This window comes from Perognathus longimembris, chromosome 1, assembly GCF_023159225.1.
Source record: "Perognathus longimembris pacificus isolate PPM17 chromosome 1, ASM2315922v1, whole genome shotgun sequence".
NCBI lineage: Eukaryota > Metazoa > Chordata > Mammalia > Rodentia > Heteromyidae > Perognathus > Perognathus longimembris.
Genome location: NC_063161.1, coordinates 128,014,995 through 128,042,427, shown reverse-complemented (window position 1 = coordinate 128,042,427; position 27,433 = coordinate 128,014,995).

Genomic DNA, 27,433 nt, shown 5'->3' with positions numbered 1-27,433 from the left:
CACTGAATTGACATAAATGTTAGTTTTCACCTGTAAGTACTTTATCATTCACATTTCAATAGTTATAATAATGCAATCGTACATGTTCAGAAATTCAGAAAAAAATCGTGGAAGGTAAATGAAAGTTCCAACTTGGACTTCTAGTGATAAAAGTATAACGTATGAGATGAAAAATTCCCAGAATGAGGTTAATCACAGATTCAACATTTAACAGACACAGTAGCAGAGCAATCTGAAATGAAGCAGTGAAAAGAAGAGAGAATTTGAACAAATAAAGAAACCAGCAGCATCAGTGAGCCATGTGGCAAATTCAACTTCCCTCAAACACAAAAAGTCGCAGACCCACAGCACAGGAGGGAAGGGGAGATAGAATGCATTCCCCTAGGTTGATGGGAATCTGCAAAAAGATCAATATAATCCAGACCTAAGAAACATAAAAGAAAAACCCTACAATTCAAGTACAAGCCAAATTGTCCAAAACAGTGAGAAACAGTCACGGGGGGCCCAGGCATGGTATTTACAAAGGAATAAAGATGTCTTAAATTACATGTGAGAAGACTAGGAGAGGAGATGCCTGCAGGTCTGTGGCGTTCTCCCAGTGAAACCTGCTCTTCTCTGGTAACCTCGCCTGAGAGTTCAAGTCATCTTGATCTGCAATTCTTCAGCTTCATCTGTTCTGTTCAGTCAATAGAGTTCTCCCTGGGCTCCTTTTCCTTCTCCCAGCTCTTATGACTGCAAGCAAAAGTGTTAAACTGGGCCTACAAAGACTGTGCTTTGCTTTCTGTATAACACAGATCACCATTCTGTTCTCTCTGATGTACAATGTTTTGAAATAGTTGTTTCATGTACTTGTCCAGTTTAAGTTTCATAAGGTAGAAGGGCAAATCTATTTCCCCATAACTCCATTTCAAATGGAAGTGAAAGTCCTCATTCTAGGTTTTACCTGAAAGAACTTATAGACAGTGGGCATCATCTAGAGCTTAAAGATAACTATAAAAACTATTTAAAATGAAAAGGAGATACAAAATGTTTAAGGATAACTCATGGCTACATGCCTTTTCATAGTTTCTGATTTGTTTGTAAAGTTTTCAGTGTTTTTATTATTTTGATTTGTAGTTTTCTGCTTATTGAGTCCCCTATTTTTAAGTCACTAGTCTTTACATCTTTTGATTTCATTAACCAAAAGCTCTGTGAACTAGGAGGAGTTTCAAAAGTGACCAAGTTTCCACTTACCTTGGATTCTACACAGGTCTATTCTATAATCTAATGTCTTCTATCTCCATGGAAATCTTTGTCCCTACTGTCACCAAGGTGGTCTATTCAGGTATAACCCAATGCATTCTAGTAAGTGTTATTATCTGTAGAGAGAATAGATAGTATTTATTTGAAGAAGTTGAAAATAGGATCATATTGAAATTGAAAAATCTGTCTCTGCCCTATAGCCTACAAGTTTTGTACTTTAAAACTAGAAAGAAATGTCAGCAGAAACCTTGCTGCATAGAAGAATTGAGTAGCATTTCTGTTCTGAAAGTCGTTTTGATCATCACTTTATTGTGTATTTGAATAATGTTTTAAAATGATTGCTTAATGTATAGTTTAGGGGAATCAGAACTATTTGTCAATAGTTGTTTAGTTTCCAGATTCTTCTCTAAGTTAAGGCCAGAGGCCCTAACTTGCAATTCTAAAACCACAACACACTTAAAATGGAAACTAGATGGAGGTTAAATATAACTTTCCCTAAAGAGTCGAAATTTTCTATACTTATTGTATTCAGTGTGAATAGTCATGGGTCCTGCAGAAGGAATATTAAAGTTGTTTGGACAAGAAATGTTTCCTGGATGTCAGTTCTGGAACTGTATAACATCTGTCCATATAATAAGTAATATGATATGATACAACATAATACACACATCATAAGACCTTCCTAAAGTCAGAAAATAATTTTAAATTATGACTTACTTTTTACAGTGGACTTCTAGAAATCATGAAGTGGATACACAAACATGTATCTGTAAACAAATGTGTATTGTTTTGAGTGTTCGCTAATGTTAATATTCAGCAGAATAGTGATCTAACATATTTTCAAAGAAGATACTACCATGTACCCTGTCTTTATCCTCAGAAGTACCAAGGCAGATTTTTGGAAGGGGAAATGAAAGGGGAAAATACATCTAGATTCTCTTATGTGTTTCTTCAACCCGCTGCCACCACTACTCTAGCTTGTGCATGAAACATAGGAGGGTAGGATCTTTATGACATTGAATCTTTAAAGGATTATCATAAAACATTTTAAGAACCAGAGGGAAAATTTTAATAACTAAGAGTATTTGAATAATTATGAAAAATCAACAAATCTTCTCATTTTCCAGCCTTAATAGGGTGAACAAGCTTAGTTACAACTGTTACGAAGAATAGTAATGAAATGCTGGCCCATACTACAACCTGGTAGGAAGATGTCTACTTCTCTTTTTTCCAGAACTCATTCAATTTGTCTTAGATACAAGTATAGACAAAAACATGGGGTTGTGTGGAAGGCAGAGGTGTGCTTGTTGTGAGAGAATGCTGCAATTTCTTCAGTACAATGAGGTATTGATCAATCAATATTTAATGAGAATCACAAACTGGCTCTGTGAATTCTAATTTTGTGCCAATTGGATCCCAAAGTTTCCAGTTCATATTTCCTGCATCATCTTGATACATAGTCCTCATGTACAACACATCCTCCACACCCATCTGCCTTTAGTTTTTAATGATGTAGGCCTGAGGCTTCATTATGACTCCTGATCGCACATCTTTTACCTAGTTTTTGTTATCCAACTTGATAGCCAGAATTTTATTCAGGACATTTGCATGAGTTGGAGGTCTGTGAACCCAGAGAACCAGTAATACCTGGGAATTTGTTTTAGAAACATGGAATCTTACCTTCCTCAACTTCAAATTCACTGAATAAAATAAAAATCTCTGGGCTCATCACCCAGCAACTCTTTTTTTAAAACAATGTTTTCAGGGTATTTTATGCTCAGCACAATTTTTGGAGCATTATTCCTTGGCTACACTGTGAATCTTAGTGACTTCGTAGAATAAGGCTTTTATTCTTGGTGAAATTATCCTCAATGTGGGTTCCAGAATCCTCCTAGGATCTACCACCTAACTCAAGGGTCCATACTGCTTTCATCTCATGGTGCCATCCCCATGAGGGCTCCGTGACCACTGTGCACAGAAAACAGATTGCTGAGAAGGAATGTTAAGTTAACTGCATTATGATATGTATTTTCCCTACACGCCATTTTCTAGTAGTCTGTCACATCAGCACCAATCTAATTGTAAGAGATGATGCAAAATAGAGGGAACATGTGGATTTGAATGAGCACCACATGCTGTTTTGATCATTCACAGACTGGCCTTTATGCCCTCAGTCTACCTCTTGAGCTTTCAACACATGCTTCACCTCTTCGTGCCAATCTAAGAGTGACATTCTCTTTGATCTTCACTATGCCTGAGAAAATGTAAGGTTTAATTGTGATTAATTGATTTTACATCTTGAGTTTGATATGTGGTATTAGCAAATTGCCCTTCAGTTATGTTTAACAACCTGCACTCCCAGTACTTCTATTCTTCAAGATTTTTGTTCTTCACATTATGAAAATGGAACATTACCATAATTTAAGCTTAAATTATTTGAAAATTTCTCTATTTTCAAATGCTATTGTTGCTCAGATTTTTCAGCCATATTTGATCCTAATTTTTAGTCTTACTAAGGCATTTCTCTTGTCTTTTTTTTTAAAAAGGACTGTTGCCATTTATGAAGACCTATAATCTCAGGGATTTTTCCTGAGATTATAATTGCTTATGGTGTTTGTGTGTGTGTGTATGTGTGTGTGTGTGTGTGTGTGTGTGTGTCTGCCCAGAGCATCGTGGAATTCACTGTGGTTGTGTATATTGCTATTTGTATTTGCCATTTTTCGCCTTTTTGAAGTTAGTTTCCTGACATTCTTGAAAAGGTTTCTACACTTTAATCTCATGAAAATATTCTCTGTGTTTTACAACAACCATGGTAGGGAAAAATATAGTAGGAAGTCAGGAACTTCTGATGGATATTGGAAATCTAAAAAACTTGAGGAAAGAAGGGCCTTCTTGAAAAGGAGCCAAGACGGTAGTGTTATGAAGGGCTGAAAAATAAAAGTGATGGCATTGACATAGGAGTCTTTCAATAATCAACTTGCAATTTGTGAGAAGTTGGCAGTAGGGACACTTCTGGGAAATAGTCTCCTTCACAGTCAGGTCACTCTCAGCACAGGGTGATTATTTGATTCGGTCTCATAGCCAGGATGAGTCAATGCTCTTTCTGCTGAACTCAGTGCTTCCAGAATGAGGTCCATTAAATAAATTGCTCCTCTCTAGCAAGAGGAAAACTCATCCCTAAGAATTTTCCCTCACTGGTATATGCCATGTGTTTTATTCCCTAAATTGAGTTTGGCAGTTAGATCAACACTCTTATATTGTGTTGCTTAACACAACCTTTCTGTCACCGAGAATAGTATGAGGCTGATAGATGATATGTACCATCCCTTTGAGCAGCTTGTGTGTCCTTCCATCCCAAGATGCTTGCTGGCTGCTTTGTTAATCTCAGGAAGATGCTCTGACAATTTCACTGGTCCAAATCTATCTCTATCCTATTCACAGTTGCCTCTCAGTTTTCTTCTCCCAAGCGAACTGACAAGGCTGTATCATTTGTTCTTCTCTGTGATTGCTTAACTTCTTCCTGAGAAACCCTAATTGCACACTTGATCTCTACCCAACTCTGAAAAAATATGACCCTACAAAATTTGATTTTTTCCATTTTATTTGATTAAATATTATATTTTACATGGTTCACTAATTCCAAGTATTTCTATTTTTGTTTTTGTAAAATCAGTAGTCTGTGTGCTATACCACGAGAAAAGGAATGGAAGTTTATTTTGTTGCTACCTTGCAAAAATGTTAATTCAGATTTGTAAATTAAAAAATTATAAAAGTTATACATCCACATTTAATTACTCCATTTTTAATATTTCCTTTATTATTTCTTTTTATCTATAAAGGAAGTTTGATTCATGTACCTTCCTATAGACATTTTTGATAGAATATATTTTGTCCATGATGTGTTTCTCTTAATAAATAAAATAACATCCATATGACTTCCCACTTCATTACTTAATAATTCATCTTAATTAGGCAAAGGAAGGGGAACATCAAAATGGTGAGACCAAGGATAAAGGGTGATCCAATGCACAGTAATACTCACAAGATGATATTGGAAATTAACTGTACAACTGGGGTTGGGGGCTAGGGAGGGGAAAGATAGGAGAAAAATGAGGGAGGTACTAACAAGTCTGACGAGAAATGTACTCACTACCTTATGTATGCAACTGTAACCCTTCTGTACATCACCTTGTCAATAAAATGTAAAAAAGATTTTTCTATTTCATGGCATACAGATCTGCTTCATCTTTTTAATAGTGGCCTAGGTTTTCACAATCCTTATATTGATTTATATACTTGGTTTATAGCAGAGATTGAGTTTCCTTTTATCTGATACCAAGACTTATAACAAAATACCTAGAAAAATCAGTGTTCACTCACTAAATTTGACATGAAAGGCTGTGGTAGATCTGGTTAGCTTGCACTAGAGTATCAGCCTACATATAATGACCAAGTGCCAGATGCTCACCTCCCCCTAGGAAGTGCACCCAAACTCAGAGGCTCTGTTCAATAGCAGAGCATGTGAGAAGGTCCCAGAATTTCCACCTTCTGAACGGTCAAAATAAAGCAGCTCAAGGTTTTGTAGGGAAAATATGCTACAGGTCATACAAATGGTCCTATCTCTTCATATAATTATTAACTTATGATATATATTAACCAGTAATGTATGTTCCTAAGGAAAAATCCAGATACTGTTATAAGTTCAAAAAGAGAAACTGATAAATTATATGAATGAAATGATTTCCTTACATAATCAAACAAAAACCAAAGCCATCAACTTTGGTTTTGCTTTGCCATTCACGAATCTTAAGAAAACACAGAAGAATGCATCCTTAGGGGAGATAGTATGATGTGAAAAGCTGTTTCCAAATTGGATTTGAGATATGAACAAAATACTTGTGCAACAAAAGAGGTAAGTGTTAAAAGAATTTTGAATGTTGTTCAGATTTTATAATGATGCTTTGGTATTCAGAGAAATGTATAGTGACTTAGTTTTGACTTGGAGTTGAGCAGTTGATGTTTAAAGTAATATTTTCTGAAGAATCTTAACTTACATATTGGAGAAGGCATCCTAAATGTCTATACACCAAAACAAAATAATGTAAGTAGACAATCATCCATGACAAGCACTGTGGCATAAATATCACAAATCTTAATGCTTTTCTACAAATAACAGTTTGAATAATAGCCTTGTTCTCCATTCCTCAAATGATTTACTAATACTGTTTTTCCCTGTTCTTTATAATTTGGCTGAACAGCTGCCTTGTTATAAAGCAGTCTGGTAAGGTTGATGGGGTTAAAAAAAACAACTAAGCAAATGGTTTAAATACCTAAAATCTCTGGATTCTGATTATTTTAATTTCACAGAGCTATGCACTTATTTCTTCTGCTTGGGGATGTCAGTTCCACTCACCTTCTCCACTTCCAGGGCAGAGTGAAGGGAGACGCTGAAGACTTGGGTAACAGCCTGGAATTTAATTCAGTTCCTCACATACTGACTGCTGTTCTGTGCTAGGCATCGATCAAATCCTTTGAACACAGAGACACAATAAAACTTGTGGATGCCCTTCAGAAGACAGTGGCATAATACTAAAAATTTCATTGATCAGGGACATAATAAAGCAATGAATTAAGTGATAGGAAAATGAAATGACAGCAAATCTGCTCTTGCAGGGACTTGGAGTATCAGAAATTACACTGTGGTGCTAGTGAGTTCATTCTTGAACCACTAGATAGAGAAAGTTGAAATGAATGTATCAACAGCACGAAAAAAATCTTATGTTTGTTTGGCAGGAGAAGGTCATAGACAGTTTTTTCAATGTTGTTAAAATGACTCATTACAGGCAATAAAGTCTTAATATTCTCAGTGGGGCTTCCCAATGGAGAAAAATATAAAACAACAATACACCAGATTTTATAGTTATTTGGAAATTGGAGCCTAAAAACATTGGTAACTCCTTGAGAGACACAGCCATGATTTATAATTTTCTAGTTTTGGAGACACACCTGAGAGTTTGGAAACCAACGTAGGCACAATAAAACAACAATAAAATTGTAGAAATGCACCGAAAGGCACAAAGGGCCAATGCTTTTTCAAGAAGAAATAGATGACCTGACTCTATAAAAGAATTTGACACTTGGACAATAAATAAGAAAAAAAAAGAAAAACAAACAAACAAAAAAAGAATTTGTTGTTGGTATCTTCAGTCAAAAGTAAACACAAAGCCAATATATCTTTGCTTGTGAATTCTACCAAACACTTAAGGCAAAAATCACACTTACTCTACAGTAACTCTCATGAACTCTGATGAGGGGACCATGTTTCAGTGCTTTCAATGAGGTTAGCATTTCTCAGATACCAAAACAAGAAAAATATACCTTTTGTAGGCTTAGATGATAAATATTTTAAAATGTTTGAGAACATCAAAAACAATAATAAATATGTCAAGTAGAAAAGATTATTCTTATTATTACCATGACCAAAATAAAGCCTTATCATAGGTCTGATAAAAAGTTGGTTTTATGTCTGAAGATTAACCAACTCTGTTTGGCTGAGTAAAAGAAACAAATATAAGCACTTAGTATGTATGAATAAGCTGTTTGACAGTTTGAACAGGAATATTTTAGGAAGCTTCTGAGGAAAATAAAATAACAACAAAATAAACCTGAATTGCCACTCTGCATAGATGACATATTTAATCCATCATGAAAAACCTAGCAGGGCCAGGCATTGGTAGCTCATACCTGTAATACTAACTGCTCAGAAGACTGATTTGATTGAAGATCATAGTTCTAAGGCAGAGCATGAAAGATAGTCCTTGAGACTCATCTCAAATTAAACACCAAAAAGCTGGAAGTGGAGGTGTGGTTCAAATGATAGAGCACCATCACTGAGCAGGAAAAGCTAAAGGGATAGCACCCAGGCTTTGAGTTAAAGCCCCAGTAGCAGTGCTCATGCACACACACACACACACACACACACACACACACACACACACCACAAACACACACCATTTCACACCACACACACAAACACCACATACATAAATACCACACCCTCCAAACAAACAAATAAACATACCATAAATATACATATTACTTTCAAATGTAGAAATGCATAAAAATGTATGGTAACTTCTGTGACAGGGTATTTGTTCACACCACCTTATTCACACTACTAAAATTGACTGTGGAAATCTGTCTTAGGCACATTACCATGCTTAGAGCATCCCAGACCTTCACTTGCTAGAGACCAATTACAACCCCATTTTTCACATTCTAGCAGCTAAACATGTCTCTTGCTTAAATACTCCTGGGGACAATTGTTCCATGACAGAGGATCACCAGATGTACATGGAACAGAGAATCAATATTTTATTCTAAATAAAATATATACTTACATAATTCATACTACTGTGATACAATGAAAATTAAAAATGAAAATACGAAAGTTGGATTATGTGGTTGTCAATATCCCTTGAAGTCTGACATGTTGCACTGTCCCCAAGCTCTACTTTTAAGCGACATTTCTTTTCACTGTAATCTACATTTTATTTGTTTGTTTGTTTTGACAACTAAATCTGTATTGAGCAATTTGGTACAGTTGAGTAGGTAATTCTGGGCACAGAGAAGTATGTAAAAGCCTTATCTAACATTTCCCATCATCTCTCTGGGCACAGGACACAAATGACACCGAAATGATGTGCATATTTTATAGATATCATGAGCAAGAGAAAAACAGGTTATAAGCCAGCACCTATTTTCCCCCCATGTTAGATATTTGTTCATGAGTAATGACTGGCACACCACATCTGTGAATGTGATTTCTAGCTGCCATTCTGAAATATTTCTCAGTTCTATGATCAGGAAAATAGATTATGATGATATAAGTGTAAGTGAACTGTGCAAATAAATATATGCAATGCCTGTTCTGAGGGAGCAGCAGGGGCTACTCCCTGAAAGAACAGCAAAACTTAAGGAGAACCTCAGCTTCTCAGGGAAGATGAGACAGGGCAAGGGGTCTTAGGTCTGTGTCAGCTCAGGTCCTTCTCTTAATGTTCAAGACAAACTAATCACCTTCTCACTCCATGCACAGTGTAGGCTTCTGATGAATTTAAACCACTTTTGTTTTTTGTTGTTGGTTATAGTAGTTGAACTCAGGGCCTGGGCATTGTCCCTGAGTTCTTTTGCTGAGGGCTAGAACCCTACCACTTTGAGCCACTCCTCCACTTCTGATTTTTCTAGTGTTTAGTTGGACTTGAGTCTCACAAACATTTCCTGCCTAGTCTGGCTTTGAACTGCAATACTCAGATCTCAGCCTCCTGAATAGCTAGGATTATAGGGGTGAGCCACCAGAGTGCAGGGAAACCATTTTTTTTTAATGTCACCACCCTCTCTCATACTTCTGAAGGCAGGTCTTATCTATTCCAATATGAAAATTATCTTATTTGAAACTGATAAGACTCTGGGAATACAATTTTCTTTATATTAGGTTTTCAAGTTGCTATTGGCTTTTATTATGTGTTGAGAAATGCATTGAAAGAGATTTTTTCTGGTAAATAACATCTCCGTTTCTCTATCTAAGTTTAAATGTGGCTTTTCTCCATGAAATTAGAGAGTTAAGATATAGTTTCCTCTGATCTAACTATATTTCCAGAATAACTGCTATTCATAAAAATAGCACACACAGATGAGATTTTTATGTACATATATGGATGTATATACACACACATATATATATATATCCATAATCAGTTTTGTTGTGGCCACTAGTATTTATTAACGCTGGCAGAAACAAGATAATTTTCACCTGAATTGAAGAAGCCTTTTATTTTTCAAACCTGAGAAGATATTGAGGTAACTAGTAAAAGTGCCTGGGTAAATGCCATCAGTTCTGATGACAGATTATTTTCAATAATCCCAGGCAATTTTGTTACCCTGCTGTTATGTTTAGGTGATAGCAAATTAAAATGATAAAATGTCTTTATCTCTTTCTTGCAGCTGTTTTAGTCACCCTGTAAAATGAGTTTATACCGTCAGCTGTACCTGTCCAGAGATATATAAATATAGGTGGCATTGTTCCTTAAGTGTTCACGTGGCAGTATGCTGGGGAGACAATCTAATGGCCCATTTCTAAAGAAAATGTTGCTGCCTTGTTTTTCAATTATTTGAGAAGTAGACACATACATCGCTTTACCTGGTGTTGGGGTCATCTCACCATATATATTGTGGTAAATTACTGTAATGGGAGTGCTTGACATGTCTCATTAGACTGGAAAGGAAGAACAGATTGGATGGAAATATGAATTCATTCCTCCTCCTCTCTACTGTACATGCCCTGACTACTGCCACTGAGCTTGTCAACCTTTCTCCCATTGTAAATGTTGCCAGAGAGCAGAACTGAATTGAGCAAGCTGAGTATGCAAACAAGGCTGTGTTCCCTTTTCTAGGATAAATGTCTGTCTTAGACAAAAAATTACCTATAAATTTGGACTTAGCTTTGTTCTTCTCGATACCCTAATGTACAGACTTTTGTTTTTTTCCTGCTAGGTACTTTTTTTGTAACATGGAAACTTGTATTTTTTAAATTAATTAGTTATTATTATCTTTAAATAGTTGTACAAATGAGTTGCCCTTTAACAAAGCAGTTTATGAACACAATGCATCTTGATCAATGTCATCCCTTTCAACATTATGCTTTGTATTTGTTTTGGGGGGTGGCAGGGGACTTGATAGACTGACTATTGTTAAGATCTTCTGTACTTAGCTTGTGGTTTGGGTTCTTTCATTTTTTTCCCCCTCAAGGAATCTTATTAAAAGAGCTGTGCTTTGCAGTTTGGCTTGAACAAGTAGCTCTGAAACCAGCAGGAATCAAGTTCACATATTGAGTGAGGGTCAGCCATCACTTAGTTGCTGTGTAGATTCAGCTGGGTCCACGTGGACAGTTCCCAGTTTTCAATACCTGCTTTTCATTAGGTTAATCTCTAGGAAGATGCTGATCTTATATCTAATCCATTTCCACAACATCTCAGCACATTTTTCAGCATTGCATCTCATGTTTGTCTTAGCTTACTGTTGCAGTAATCAAACAATCGATACTCCATACCTACTAATACAATCAGGATCACTCTCTCATAGATTGTTTTCCATTTCTTTTTGTCTAAGCTGAGGTTTGAATTTAGAGCCTCTTACTTGCTTAGTTTGGCTTTTGGCTTATGCTGCTGCCACTTGAGTCATGCCTCCAACTTGACATTTTAACTAGTTATTTTGCAGATGAAGTCACGTAGATATTTTTATGTTTTCTAGAATTGGCCTCAAACTTTGATCCTCCAGAACTCAGCCTCCTGAATAGCCAGGATTATAAACTTGATTCTTTGGCAGTCCACATATCTCATGGTTTTGAAGGCTGGATTGCTCTACTTTTGACAGCTGTACCTGACAAAGTCTCATGCTTCACCGTAACATGGCGAATTAATGTAGTCAAAGAGTTGTGGGGGCTGGGAATATGGCCTAGTGGTAGAACGCTTGTCTTGCATACATGAAGCCCTGGGTTTGATTCCCCAGCACCACATATATAGAAAAAGCCAGAAGTGGCGCTGTGGCTTAATAGAGTTGCTAGCCTTGAGCAAAAAGAAGCCAGGGAGAGTGCTCAGGCCCTGAGTCCAAGCCCCATGACTGGCAAAAAAAAAAAAAAAAAGAGTTGTGGGTTGGTGTTTGGAGAAGAGAGGGAGAAAAACTTATCAGTAAGTCTCTGCTTTATAAAAACTTACTTCCGAGAGAGGACAAATCCTTTTCTTCCCCAATTAATCCTGTTTCTGGCAAAAAAAAAAATATTGTTAGCGCCACTATAACCCAATGAACTCGTAAAGCTCCCTGCTTCTAGGATATTTCTTTTATCAACCAAATTTCAAACCTTTGCACTGCTCTTATCTAAATATCCACACTACATCAGAGCTCATATATTTTCAGAAAATAGAACGAAATATCTGTTCCAGTAATTTGTGCCCAGCAGGTTTGGATCAGACCTTGTTTCCATATGGTACATACTTACATCCAAGCAAAGATATCCAGAATCTTCTGGGTATTTCCACCTGTCCCATCTGGAATTCGTTATCCCTTGGTGTGTCAATATGGTTCTGTTCCTGAAGGACTCACTGCCAATAGATACTGGGCAACAGCTGTTCATTATTACAGCATATGAGGGGTCCATTCAGGATGGTGCAATTTCAGTAAATCTGGTGGGCAATTTTAAATAAATTCTTATATGAAAATGTGTCTGCCACTTTGCAATTTAGACCTTTGGTGCTTCTTGTGCACCACATCCCTCTGCATATGGGGCACAGAAGAACAGAGCAGAAACCCAACATACGTCCAGAAACCATGAAGTCACAGAAACAGATTGTAAATCTCTTCCATACACTACTCACTTTAACTTCAAGTAGTTATGGTAGAGTGAAAATTGCATGCCCTCTTTAAAACATTTACCACATATATATTACATATAATATACATTCATATATATTATATAATATATTATATTATTATTATACAATATATAATATATAATATATTATATATTATAATATTATATAATATATAATATTATATATTATATCATTATATTATATATTATATATTATATATGTACATTTATATATTCATATGTATATGTATATATAATATACATGTATATATAATAATGGAAAGCAGAGAAAACATTGTACCTCTTTAGTGTAGTATTGTTGAAGAATTGTGCTTTCTGAGGGTCTGGAAAACAACTCAGCTGCATGGAGATCACTATGCCAATACTAACTCCACAAGACCCTTCATTGACATTTAATCATGAGGCAGACTGACAGATCCATCTGAGAGAAAGCCATTGTATCAGTGCTTACAAGTTAGCATAATAGTGACCATCTTTTCTTTGCAAACACTGAAAATGTTCTGTGCTTTGAGACAAAGAAAAGTGCCTAAAGCAATTCCGTGAAAGTCTTGGGGAAATGTTTTTGTTCAAAATGTTAGAAATCATTATTAGCCTAAAACAAGTGATCTATTCTTCTGGTCAAATACCTGCCATATTGAATGTCATCATGTGATACTTTGCCATCATTGACAGAAAACAGAAAATATTATTATAATAATTTGCTATCTATCTAATGGCCTGGATGTAAATGCAGCATTAAAAATATAAGATACCAGAGTTATTGACAGTCATTTAAAAGAGGAGGTATTTAAGGGTGCCATAATAGAGTTGAAATGTCATCTGATGTGTTAACATAAAGAACAGTGGATGTAGCTGTTCTCTGGGGATGTGTGGAGAAACAATTCTATGCTATTATTGGTATTAAACAGTTATCTATAAATGCACACCATGCTCTCATGGTTGTGACAAATCATATTGTTATTGCCATCTTGGAATGCATATCATAGATCCGGACAGCTTAGTTTTTGAAAGGTGAGTCAGTGTGAGATTACACTCCGTTAACTTACATGCAGGCTTCCAAAGGGGAAAAAGAAAATAAAATGGCTACATTTCCCTCATAACTAAGTCATGGCATTACATTCCTTATCTTATCCTGTATCAAAGCCATGGCCTTCAATATTGAAAGAAAAAATCCCTAAGTTTGAATTTCTATTAGCTATATATTATGATAAATGTCAGATAGACTTAGTCTTTTTTTTTTTTTTTTTGCCAGTCCTGGGGCTTGTATTCAGGGCCTGAGCACTGTCCCTAGCTTCCTTTTGCTCAAGGCTAGCACTCTACCTCTTGAGCCACAGAGCCACTTCCAGCCTTTTCAGTTTTTGTAGTGCTGAGGAATTGAACCCAGGGCTTCATGCTTGCTAGGCAAGCACTCTACCACTAAGCCACATTCCCAGCCCTAGACTTAGTCTTTCTAGATACTTATTTAGCTATATGATGAGGAAATTCATATGACCTTATGAGTATGTTGTGAAAATTACATAAAATAATATACCAAACCTACTCAGCAAAATCAGTGTCCTGTAGTTTATATATTAGTATGTATACTCTTTTGACAATTATTATTATTACATCTACTATGTCTACTTTCAGTTACTGTTAAGGATTATTAAAGCAAAAAGGTTATCCTTGGCTGTTTTCTGCTTTTCCATTTTATTATTTGTATTTTGTGGTGCTTGAGATGGAAAGTCATCACAAATACATACAAATACAAGGAGAGGGATAACAGATAGCTGTATGTCTAAGATCAATTTAACCTTCATGATAGCAAAAGAAAGATTAATCAAATAATGGTCAGTTACAAGACTCTGGAAAGAGCTGAGTCTGAATGCAGAATATAAACTGCCCATAATAATTTCAGCAGATATAATTTTGTCTTCATGCTCATGTATTCTGTCATGAATTTTTTTCTGGATTTCTATTAAATGACTAGCATTTTGCTAGACTTTTGGGATGTCCTAACAAATAGGAAACAGTGAGATTTTGCCCCAAATGATATTACAGACTAGCAAAGAAGAGAAACATAGCACTTGCGATGAAAATGTGGCGTGAAATGGACACATGGAGGTGTGAGGCATCATGATGGAGAGGATAGATGAGCTTTAGGAGATGGTGTGAATATTCATACAGAAGGGAACCAACAGCTGATAGAAGAAGTCTTGTGGACTCAGATAGAAGAAACCTGACCGGCTGACATGGTAAGGTGCGAAGACTCATGTAGTAGGGGAATGAATGACAGGCAGACATGAGAAGGTGTTAGTTAATCATATAGGAGGGGATAGACAGCTGGACAGATTCCTCAGGCAAGTTCCTGACTATAGTATTTTTATTTGGCAGTGATTATATGATATACACATGCATATATACCCTTGCATGAAGGCAGAGATGTAACTTTATAGTCGTTGTGCTTTATCCTTCAGATGTATACTCTTCAATAATTATAAAGAGATACAGGGCAAAAACAAAGGAATGGCTGCTGGGTGCTGGGAGTTCATGCCTGTCTGTAATCATAGCTACTCAGGAGGTGGTTCAAAACTAACACAGGTAGGTAATGTCCCTTAAACCCTTATCTTTAAATAGTTGTACAAAGGAGTTGTCATTCAACAAATCAGTTTTAAATATAGTGTACTTTCCTGAATGTCACCCCTTTCATCTTTCTCACCATTTCTCCAAACCCTTCCTCTTCCCTCAATTTTCTTAATTTTGTAGGATATAAATCCAATATTATGATTGCATTCTTCCCCTCCTTTTCTTTTTATTCATCTATCCCCTACCCTTGGTCTCCTTTCCTACCTTTCAAGTACAAGTTTCTGAGTATTTATTCATTTCATTCAATAATATATGAGTAAATAATAAATGAGTTTTACATATTCACTTACTTCATTACATGAAAGTTTGAAATATAGATTCTACCCTGGGTCAGAGCTAGTTAATAGAGGGCTTAATCAACATTATAAAATCAGAACTATGACTCTATAATGCCATTTCCTGGTTACTCAAGATTTAATTATTTCATATGAAAAAACTAAAACCAAGGGTTTGAAAGACTCTTTTACTAAATATAGAACTATATTATTAAATAGAAATTTTATAAGTGCAGATATTTTACATATTTGTAGAAAAGTTTATTTTACAAATACTTTTTTCAATAAGCAAAATGAAGTTTCACACCTATATTACTTTAAACAGGTAGTTTAGTCATTTGACTTAAAATATTTCTTGATCTACAAATCGTCAGCAATTTTTTTTTTTCAGTTTCAATTTTGTGCCAGCATTGGGACTTGAACTCTACTGCTCTTACTTAGCTTTCTTGCTCATGACCCATGCTTTATCACTTTGGGCCTCACCTCCAATCCAGCTTTTGCCATTTAATTGGAGATAGTGTTTCTGAGACATTTCTTCCTGGGCTTGTTTTGAGCCTTGGTCTTCGAATCTCAGCCTCTTTTGTAGTCAGGATTATAGATGTGAGCCATGGGCACCTAATAACTTTATCACTGTCTGCTTCTGGGTCCCCATACACAATGTACCCTGACTCAGTATCTGGCTTGGGCTGACATGCTTGTGGCTTACTAGGGCACTTTTGCACTCTGGCTTCAGCAGATTTTGGTCAATAAGAGAGCAGAGCCCTCTTTCCCTAAGCTTTGACACTGCTCCTGGTCTGCTCTCCTTAGCTTCTTATGGTTACTTCCCCTATATTTTTAGGTCTAGCCACCCAAAACTTTAGTTGCAACTATGCACACAGAGGCATGCACACACACACACACACACACACACACACAGAGCGAGCAAGCAAGAGCACACACACAGAGCGAGCAAGAGAGTGAGAGAGAGAGAGATACAGAGAGAGAATGATCAGCGCTCTAACATTTTACATTCTGCTCTCATGGTAGTACAATGAATAGGGATACAAAGATGCTTACCTCCTGCCATAACCAGAAAAGCAGAAAAGGTTTTTACAGACCAGAACCACACATTCTGAATGATGTGTAATATTAATGAACAGGGAATAACAGTTCTTTAATGTATATTCTGAACTGTTGGACTGATGAGCCCTGCATGGCCTGGCTAGACACATGAGTTCTGACAAAAATCTTACTCTGACATGAAACATACTCAGTGCCTTATGTACAAAACTGTAACCCCTCTGTACATCACTTTGACAACAAATTAATTAATTAATTAAAAAATCTTACTGTTGATGGGCCAGAGATACTTTTTCTTCTTATGATTATTTACTCATCTCTGTGCCTTCATAATTTTTTTCAAAATAGCCAATAAGTTGTACCTGATCTACATAACATAGTTGTGGGGTTCTGGGAATACCATTATGTGATTTTATCTCATCAAAGCTGCCCTAACAGGCTTGCTCTAATTGGAGAAATAGTTAGATGTGGTCCCCACAGCTCTATTAAAAGAAAATAGCATCCTAATTTTCCTTGTGTCAGCATTTGTCAATATTCTTTTTGGTTCCCCTTCATGCCTCTGTATAATTGGTTTCTTCATTAAATTATCTTCAAATTTCAACCTTAGTCTTTGCATTCCTGATACCCTTAATGGATAAAGAAACATAATTCAGGATTGGAATCAGAACGATGGCATTTCTATTAAAGAGCCCATTAGTAGTGATAGGTAGTAGGAAACAGATCTTTGAAAGTGTGACTTCATCTCTTTATATTGTATCCATCCTGTGATGCTCATTCTATGGGATCTCCAACAGAATTTAGCAGTGATTCCAGACCATCCCACTGGAAGTTGTGGATGTGCTCTTTTCTGTTGCATGTAAAAGCAGGTGATCCTATTTTTATTTGGTCATGTTGAACAATTTTCCAAACGTTAGAAATGGAGCTCAGGTAACATTTTTGTAAAGTTTATTTTCCATATGTCCCCAATCTTGGCAAATTTTCCAGACTCAAGCTCATTTTATGCAAAGCCAAATAAAATGGGAGATGGGTATTGTTGAGAAGAAGCAGAATTGGGAATAATCTTAGAGATAATCTCTGGATAAAAGATTAAACACTGCAGTGGATATTACAGGAAAAGTTTAGCCTCATTTGTTTTACTGATGCTGCTTCATTTCAGCAAAATGTCTCTTTATATCTTAGGCAATTAGGCAATGAATTAGAAGAATAGCTGAAAGGAAAAAAAATAGATTAGAGAGTCACTTCACTGAAGCCAGGAAATAAATGGATATTTAACTCATTCTAAGATTCATTAGTCTTAGCATTTATTACTGCAAAATTCAGAACTACAATCATGTAAATATGTGTATTATACTTAAATAAATCAAGAAAGGATTATTTTCAAAACTTCCAGATGTTTTGTATGTCTCTGGTGGCAATAATAGTATGAAGTTTAGCTATGTGAAACATCTGTCAGAAATACACACTTGCTTGAGAAAGTCACCAACAGTTCAATCATGAAGCATTCTGAATAATGCATACATAAGCAAAAAGACTGCTCATTCTACTTAAAAATACGTGGAATTATCCAATGCTAGACATCACTACAAGTATTTATATTATGAGTCAAATGTATAAAAATGTTAATTGACATGTTACTGATGATTCGTTAGTTTCCTGGAATAATTTCCATTCTATGTATGAACTGATATAATAATAAGGAATATTTCTAATAATTGATGTTTTAAAGATTAAAATAGAAATACTTAATAGAAATATGATTAGATGCCCATCATTGTTTTAACGGACTTATTTAATTTGATTACTACTCTGATGTTGATATTTTAATTACATTTTAAAATTCAAGAGTTTGGCTGGGGATATAGTTTTGTTGTAAAGCAAAGCTCTGAGTATGATCCTCAGCATGACAAATGAAAAAAAAAAAGAGAAAAGAAAAGATGAACTTTTACATAAAGTGTGGAAAATGAAAAAGCAATTTTCACTTAATATAATTTTTTCAAGGTTTTCCATTTCCTTATGTATCATGAAATTTTATTCTTTCTAGCAGATAAGTTAAATTCCTGTGTGTGTGTGTTTGTTTGTGTGTGTGTGTGTGTGTGTGTGTAACATTTCCTTGATCCATCCCCCCCTTTGAGGGTTATCTGGGCTGTTTCCATAGCTTGGCTATGTTGAATAGTGCTACAATGAAAATGGTATAAAAATACATAAGATGTTAATATCAGTGGATTTACTGTAATTTTGTTTGTGTTCTATTGAATAAATGAGCAGGAATTGAATTGCTGGGTCACACGGTAATTCTATATTTAGTTTTCTGAGGAACTACTTTCTAGAGTGGTTAAACAATCCTATGTTCCCACTAATGGTGTATTAGAATTTCCTTTTGGCAGAATCCTCATCAGTATTTGTTGTATGTTTTCTTGACAATGGACAGTCTAACTCGAGTGTCGGGTGAGGGGGAATCTCAGTGTTGTGATTTGCATTTCCTGTGCATCCAGACATATTCATCATTTCTTTATGTGTTTATTGGCCAGTTTTACTTCTTCTTCTGAGAAGTTTCTCTTTAACTTATTGGACCATTTAATAATTGGGTTGTTGTTTCCTTGAGGGTTTAAGGTTCAATTTTGTAGAGCTCTAACTATATTCTGGATGCTAGACCCTTGTTATGTATAAGTGGTAAAAAATGTATCCCTTTTGTGGGCTTTCTATTTAGCTAGTTAATTATGGCTTTTGCCATGCAGAAATTTTTATTTGATGCAATCCCATTTATAAAGTCTTTCTTTGATTTGTTGTGTTTCTGGATCTTTGCTTAGAAAGTTTCAACCTTGTACCCTGGAGCCCTATTGTTTCCCCTACCCATTTCCTGGATAGGTTTATGGTTTCCAGACTTGCATTAGGTCTTTGATCCATTTTGAATTGATTCTAGTGCAAGGTGATATATAAGGGTCACATTTTCTGCATGTGGATGTCCAGCTTTGCCAGTGTCTTATGGTTGGTATTTTTTTTAATACAAAGGAAAACAAGACAAGGAATGTAGCTCAGTGGCAGTGATCATTGGTTAGCTAGCATGCACATTGCCCTACATTCAAAATAATAATAATTGTAAAAAGAGGACAAATCTATGAATTATATATATGTTATATATGTAAATCTGGATAGGAGATGCATGCATAACTGTTAACTTTATTTTTCTAGAAGTGTTTCAATATACACTGTTACAATATTCTACATTTTTGAAAAATATGAAAAGAGAAATTATAGATAAATAGAAGTTACACAGGATAGTTTTCATAAAATATTTTTTAAGACAACTTGTCTAGAAAGAGTAGTTCCCTTTAAGACTGGCATATACCATTAGCTGGAACACAGGTCACTGAGATTGGGCCAAAATACAAATGTGGGAAGAGTTCTTGACAATTGGGAAAGCAGTTCTTCAGGAATCAAAGAGTCAATTATTCTTCAATCAAAAGATGTGAGCTACTCTTTGGAAATTGATTTGGCTAGAAATGTGAGGTGAGTGTTATTAAGGGGGTAGTAAGGAAACAGATGAGGGAAATGGAGCTGAGAATTGAAGAAAAGCAATCTAAAGGCCATTGGCATTTTACAAACACACATGAGATTGAAATCTGTTGTTCTGTAGCAGTGCCAATTAACTTGCTTTCATTTTTTTTGCTTTCATAATTTCTCCATAACTCCCTAAGCCCAAAATAGTTTAGCATTGATGTAAAATTTTAAAAAGTAGATAAAATATGCTGGGCATTGGTGACTCACATCTATAGTCCTACCTACGCAGGAGGCTGAGATCTGAGGATCATGGTTCAAAGCCAGCCTGGGCAGGAAACATTGTGAGACTCCTACCGCCAATCAACTATTCAGAAAATCCAGAAGTGATGGTGTGGCTCAAAGTGGTAGAATACTAGCCTTAGTTTAAGCCCCATGACAATAACAACAACAAAATGAACAGAAAAAGAATTGGGCAATTCTTATGTTGCTCTATAATCCTCTAATTACATGTAGTTTATTGTTAAAATGCCAAAAGTTTTTACTCACTTTTGAATGTGTCTTAGTTTGGTAAATTGCTTTGCTTAGTAGAATGTCTTGAAAGTGGTGGTGAGCTAGTTCTGAGTTGAACCCTTCAGGAGACTCTATGCAGTTCAGATTGCTGTTTAAGCACTTCTTCCAAGTGAGCAAGCCACAGTATAGCACACAATATGTCAGATCAGCTGTTCTAGCTGAGGTCCTTAATTTATCCAAGACCACTAGTAGAAACTGTCAGAGCACTTCAGAGTAGGTGTAGAAGTGTGAGCTTGCTTTAAGTTGTTACGTTTGGGAGTCATTTACTAATCCACAATAGTTTACTATTATTTCAATAAAGAGGAGTGTGTGTGAGTGATAGTTTCTCCATACTGCATCAACAATGCAGTGCGTTCCAGTGTGTTTATTGTTTGCATTTGAAGTTTTTTTCTTTTTTCTTTTTGTTGGTCATGGGGCTGGAACTCTGGCCCTGGGCACTGTCTTTGAGCTTTCCTGCTCAGGGCTAGTCCTTTACCACTTTGAACCACAGTGCCACTTCTGATTTCCTAGTGAGTAACTGGAGATAAGAGCCGCATTGCCTGGGCTGGCTTTGAATTTTGATTTTCAGACCTCAGCCTCCTCAGTAGCTAGGATTATAGGTATGAGCGAGCCATCAGCGCCTGATTGGATTTGAATTTCTCTAGCAAAACAAGGAACCTCTTAATATGTACCTACTGGTCACTCATGCTGCTGCTTTAAGAAACAGACTCTTCATGTCTGTACTTCTTTCAAAATCATCTTTTGAAAGTTTTAATGGAAAGGCAAAAAAAGTCCTAACTTCAAATTTGAATTACAACTTATTACAAAGTTTTTAAAGTCAGGTTAATTCTTTCATCAACACAGATCATCAGCTATATGGAACCTATGTATGGTACAGTGGGTGGGGACAATGTTATTGTAACACATATGCAAGAATGATGTTGCTAAAAACTTGTTGGTAAAAATAACAAAATATGTCCCAAGTTTGCATGGTAGTTCATTCCTATAATCAATCCTAGCTACTCAGGAGGCAGAGGCAGGAACATCACAAGTTCCAGGCTAGCCAGGGCAAACAGGGAAATTCTATCTCACTAATTTAAAAAATCCAAATAATTGAAGGCATGGGTAGAGCACTTGCCTAGCAAATATGGGGCACTGGATTCAATCTCTACGAAGAATAAAAGTATCTTAGACTAGAATTTAAAAATCTAAACCAACAAAAATGCATAGAAGAATACTTTCATACATTACTGTATCTTTAGCTCTTCTAGTTTATATACATGTTCATAGGCATAAAAGCCACATTATATTGTCTCCTTATGGGAAATATTTTCAGAATTTATAATTGGCCAGGAAAAACAAAGAGATTAGAAATATATATGCAGAGAAAAGAGATAAAAAGTTCTCAATGGTTAGATAAATGTGCCCAAGTTTTAAAAGTAAAATGTGGCAGCGTTTAGGTGGGATTATGGTTTAACATCCTCAAAATATGTGTTCATTCATTGTATTTTGGAGGGTTTCTGCAGATTTGCTTTTGAATTGTTTGTACAAATTTGATCAACCATTATGCTCTTCTTTCATCATTTCTCCTTGACATTGATGATTATTGGTGTGATCTATTGAGTTGAGGATATAGCATGTGATAAAGGATGTGCTTTTAGAAAGAATATTCATTTTTAGCCTCATACTTGACAAAGAAAAGTGTAGAACACCCTAAAATGTTCTTTTCACACTTCACTCTATTTAAAATCACAGTGGTTTATTTTTGAAATTTCAAGTACTTAAAGCCAGCTTAACATATGGCAAAATAAAGTGGTAGTCTGTAATTGTTAATTTTAGTATTAGACTATTTTCTGGCATTTGTTGAATATATTTTTAATCTTTGAATTTTTGTATTTTTTGGCAGCCAAAGAGTTTAAGAAGATACTGAGGTTACTTTTTTGTCTCAATTATTTCATGGCTCATTATATTTATTTTGCCAAAGAAATATGTCTTGAGGTCTGGGATGGAAAGAACAATAGTGGTGTCACATGTTGGCATGTCCAAAATACAGTTGTCATATTTGAAGCTGAAAGTTCAGAGAGCTATGAAATATCCAGACACTGGTGTCACTATCCATGGCAAGATCAAGCCAGGAATAGTGTGCTGAAGATCCTCTAAAGCTGTATTTCCCAATCACAGAACAGTCTTGTCTGTAATAGGTCAAATTAGCTTTTCTAGAAGAACAATGGTGAAACATGAAGTATAACTAGAAAACTTATTAATGCTAAAATGTTGCTCCTGATTATAAACAAATAAAAAATTATCCTCTGACTATTGTGTGGAAGAATCACTCACCTGGATCATTGCCACAGCTTTTATTGAGCATCACAAGCTAAATAAATAAAAGAATCTTGGAGATGGAGGTAGCAATTAACAAGGAACCATAGGAAATGCAGAGTAAACCTAAATATGAAGGATAATACATAGAATCTCCAATAAGAAGTATTATAATTAAGTTTTCCAACTTATAGGTGACCAGTCTATGTTGCTAACAAGGTCATAAAATGTCCAAGAGTAAAATTTTTGAGTATTTCAATCAGGATTAATAATATGCTCATTCCAGCCTAAAGTGGGTCAGCAAGTAATTCTAAAACAGTCGTCCTTTTCTTTACCCACCTAGACAAGTAAGATGTACCCTAGAGGTCAAATACAATTTAATAACCCCCTCTACCTATGGCACAGTGACTCTTGCATTGGGTAGGAGACTTCATGCTCCTGAACCATTCATTCCTTCAGTCACTTTGCCGCTATCTTGGAATCCAGAGATAAACCACAGAATGCCCACCAGACACTAATTACTTAGTATGTAAGTATAGCCAGGCCTAGCCAGGCCTCACTGGCCAATTCTGAGGCAACGGATATCAGGCTTGGACTGCCTTGGACTGCTTTACTATGCATATTTTCTCACACCCTGTGTTCCATTCTTGCTATTTAACTGAAGAGCAATATTGATCCCCAAGACAACAGCTAATAATGAAAGAGGTGACCAAAGATAGGCAAAGGGTTGTCTTCCTGGGTGTATCTATGCCACACAATTTTTCTTTTTTAAAAATTTTATTTATTTATTTATTTTTGCCAGTCCTGGGGACTTAACTCTGGGCCTGAGCACTGTTCCTGGCTTTTTTTTTGCCCAAAGATAGCACTCTACCACTTGAGCCACAGCACCACTTCCAGCTTTTTCTATATATGCAGTGCTGAGGAATCGAACCCAGGGCTTCATGTATACGAGGCAAGCACGCTACCGCTAGGCCATATTCCCAGCTCCTGCCACACAATTTTTATCTTTCATATTTCTGGCCTAATAAACTTATCACTTTTACTAGGTTCACATCTTGCCTGAATTCTTGTCATACCAAGTTCAAGAACCATGGTTGATTAGCTGTACTGAATTTCCTATAGCATTGGACACACACACACACACACACACATGCACGCACACACATGGGAGGAACTTCACTCTGTCAATATTTTGCATTTACAAAGCAAAAAAGTCTATAAGGGTAACCGATAAGAAATACACATAAAGAAATGCATTTTACTTTGCAGATTATTATGGTTGTTCTAAAGAAAAACATTTGTGTGAGAATTTGAATCAGTATGTGCACTAGCTCCCTTTTCATGGAACAACATTTTTTTTTTTACTTAAAATAATGTCTAGGATTCATATGGTTATTCCAACTTGAGTATTTGATGGTCAGTTTCTTAAAAATTAACCAACCAAATTCCTCAGACCAAAGGAAACAATGAACAGATATTTGGGTGAAGATATAAATCCAAAATTTCAAACAGAATTCAACATGCCAAAAAATCTGTATGTTCTACAATTAATTCAATAGTTAATTTTTATGCCTATAATAAAAATGTCAACATTTAGCTGACATGTGTAATTCAGGGAACCATTGCCAAATAATGATGACATAAAATTTTTATTCAAAATGAAAAGGGAAAAAATATCTTAATGTAGCAGAATATGGAAATTTTACTAAGGCGAGTTCAGCTTTTATTTTGTAACTAAAATTTTAAGAAACTACCATTTTAGACAAAGAGATGAAGGGTTGGAGGGTGAATGCAGTCATTGTATTCAATGTATATGCTATGAAACTAGGAAAATCGCTATGACAGTTAGGTTTGGGAAGGATGGGGGAGAATGATGAAAGGGTTGATATCGCTCAAAATGCATTGTACCCATAAAATGACATGTTTAATGGTAAGCCTTTGTATAACTACTTAAAGATAACAATAAAAGAAGCTTCCATTTGCCAAGCCTTACCATAGAATAATTTTTTAAATACTTAAGATAGTTAAAAATATTTATCCCTTTTTCAACTGTATGAAACTAGACTGTTTATATACTAAACACCATTTGGCAATATATGTTGAATATAGAATCTGAGTTGTGAGCATTCTATTAAGTTAGTTATTAAAGATCATTGGCAGTAGTATTAATAGATACAAGTTACATAAATAGGTTCTCAATATTATTGGTAGTAGTTGTGTCAAGGTACATGTGTTTTATATTATTCAGATAATGGTCAAGCATGTGGGTTCCAGTTGAACACACACACACACACACACACACACACACACACATACACAAACACAAAAGACAATGAAAGTTAGAGAAGAAAATTTAGTGTTTTTTAAAATTCAAAATAAGTAGTAGTAGCTCTACTCTTTGTGCCAATATGTAATTTGCTTATATTAGGCAAGGATGTAATATAATTGCTCTAGTCATAGTGTCAAATTCCTTTAATGCTATGAAATGGACACTTTCAGAGACATTAAATCAGCAACTTCAATGATACAAGCATAATCTGAGAATTATATGCTTCACTAATCAACAAGCTTCTACTAAGAGCTAGGCAATTAAAAGAGCTAGTACAGATATAAATGTTGGGATACTACCAAATATATCATATATGATTCAAAATTGCAAAGGGGTTAGCCTTTATACCATTAACTCCGTGAGCAAATTTTTATTTTCTTTTACATCACCTTTAATACACATTTTTTGGTGCTGATACTGGGGCTTAAACTCCTTAAAGAAAATGTAAAATTCCTAAATCCTTTTGTTAAACACTCTTTTAGAAGATGGCTTGAAGTGCAAGACATTCTTTTTTTTTTTTCCCTTTATGGTCAAAGTGTGATACAGAGGGATTACAGATTCATATGAAAGGCAGTGAGTACATTTCTTGTTCTACTTGTTACCTCCTCCCTCATTTCCCTCCCTTCCCCCTCCTCCTTTCCCTCTCCCTTCAAAAGTTGCAGTCGGTTTACACCAAATGGTTTTGTAAGTGCTGCTTTTTGAATGGTTTGTCTTTTTGTTCTTTGTCTCTCAATTTTGGTATTCCCTCTCCCTTCCCCAGTTCTAATACCCATATAAACAGTATCCAGAGTACTCAGATGTGATACAGTGGTAGTGAGGGTACAGCCCAAGGAAAGGAGTACAAGAGAAACAAAACTAAACAAACCAATCAGTCAAACAGACAAGGAAAAAGAGAAAAGAAAAAAGAAAAAAATAGTACAAGTTCACATGGCATATTGAGAATAATGACAACAGTGGTATACCTCTTGTTTTCATAACGTGGAGTTCATTTCACTTGGCATCTTCTTATGTGATCATATGGGTGTAGCTATTGGGCTATTTCGATCTTCTGCCATGACTAGCCTATTCATGTACTAGCTATTCCCTATGAGGGACACGATAGAGTTTATGTTTCTTTGGGTCTGGATCACTTCACTTAGTATGATTTTTTCCAAGTCCTTCCATTTCCTTATGAATGGGGCAGTATCATGCCTTCTGATGGAGGCATAGAATTCTAGACATTCTTTTAGAAAGCACGTTGAGTACAAATAACATCAATAGACTACACCAGTTACTAGTTTTTATCTTGCACCAAATAATTAACTTGAGAACTGATATAAACACTAAATTAAACCGTGCACATAACACAGTAGATACAATAAATATAAATGTCTTTTCTTCTAGTGGAAGTTGAAACAGTAAAGTTACCCATCCAGAGAAAATGATTATTTCTGTGATAAACTTTCATTGTAGAGGTGGAGGAGAATAAATTAATTTCCATAATTCTATGTAAATTGCAGGAAGACATAAAATAAATTCAATGCTCCATCTTCAACATTTCTTTTTTTAAATATATATTTTATTTTTATTGTCAAGGTGATGTACAGAGGAGTTATAGTTTCATATGTAAGGCAGTGAGTACATGGCTTGTCAAATTTGTTACCACCTCCCTCATTTTTCTCCCACCTTCCTTCTTCACCAATCCCCCCCACCCTGAGTTGTACAGTATATTTTTTAAAGGCATTTATTTTTTTTTCCTAGGACTGAAAAGTAAATGCCACATAGCAATAAAAACTTTAGTTAATTCTATTAAATAAAGTACATTTTAACTGAATCAAAAATTACATTTTAACTAACTCTGCTCAAATATCTTTGATGTTTGATACTCCTTTTAAAATCATAGGAAGATAACATAAAATGTCTTTACTCAGTGACAGTACTATAACCATTCAAGCTCACTTCTGGGTATTTTTTGTGTGCAATTATTTTTCCTGTCTTTTTTACTTAAGTTTTAAGTATACTGCATACATTATGGTAGATTATAATTTTTGTTCATTTTGTAAAGTTCTTTCTTTAAATTGAAATTTTATTTTATTTTTTTTAATGCCAATAATA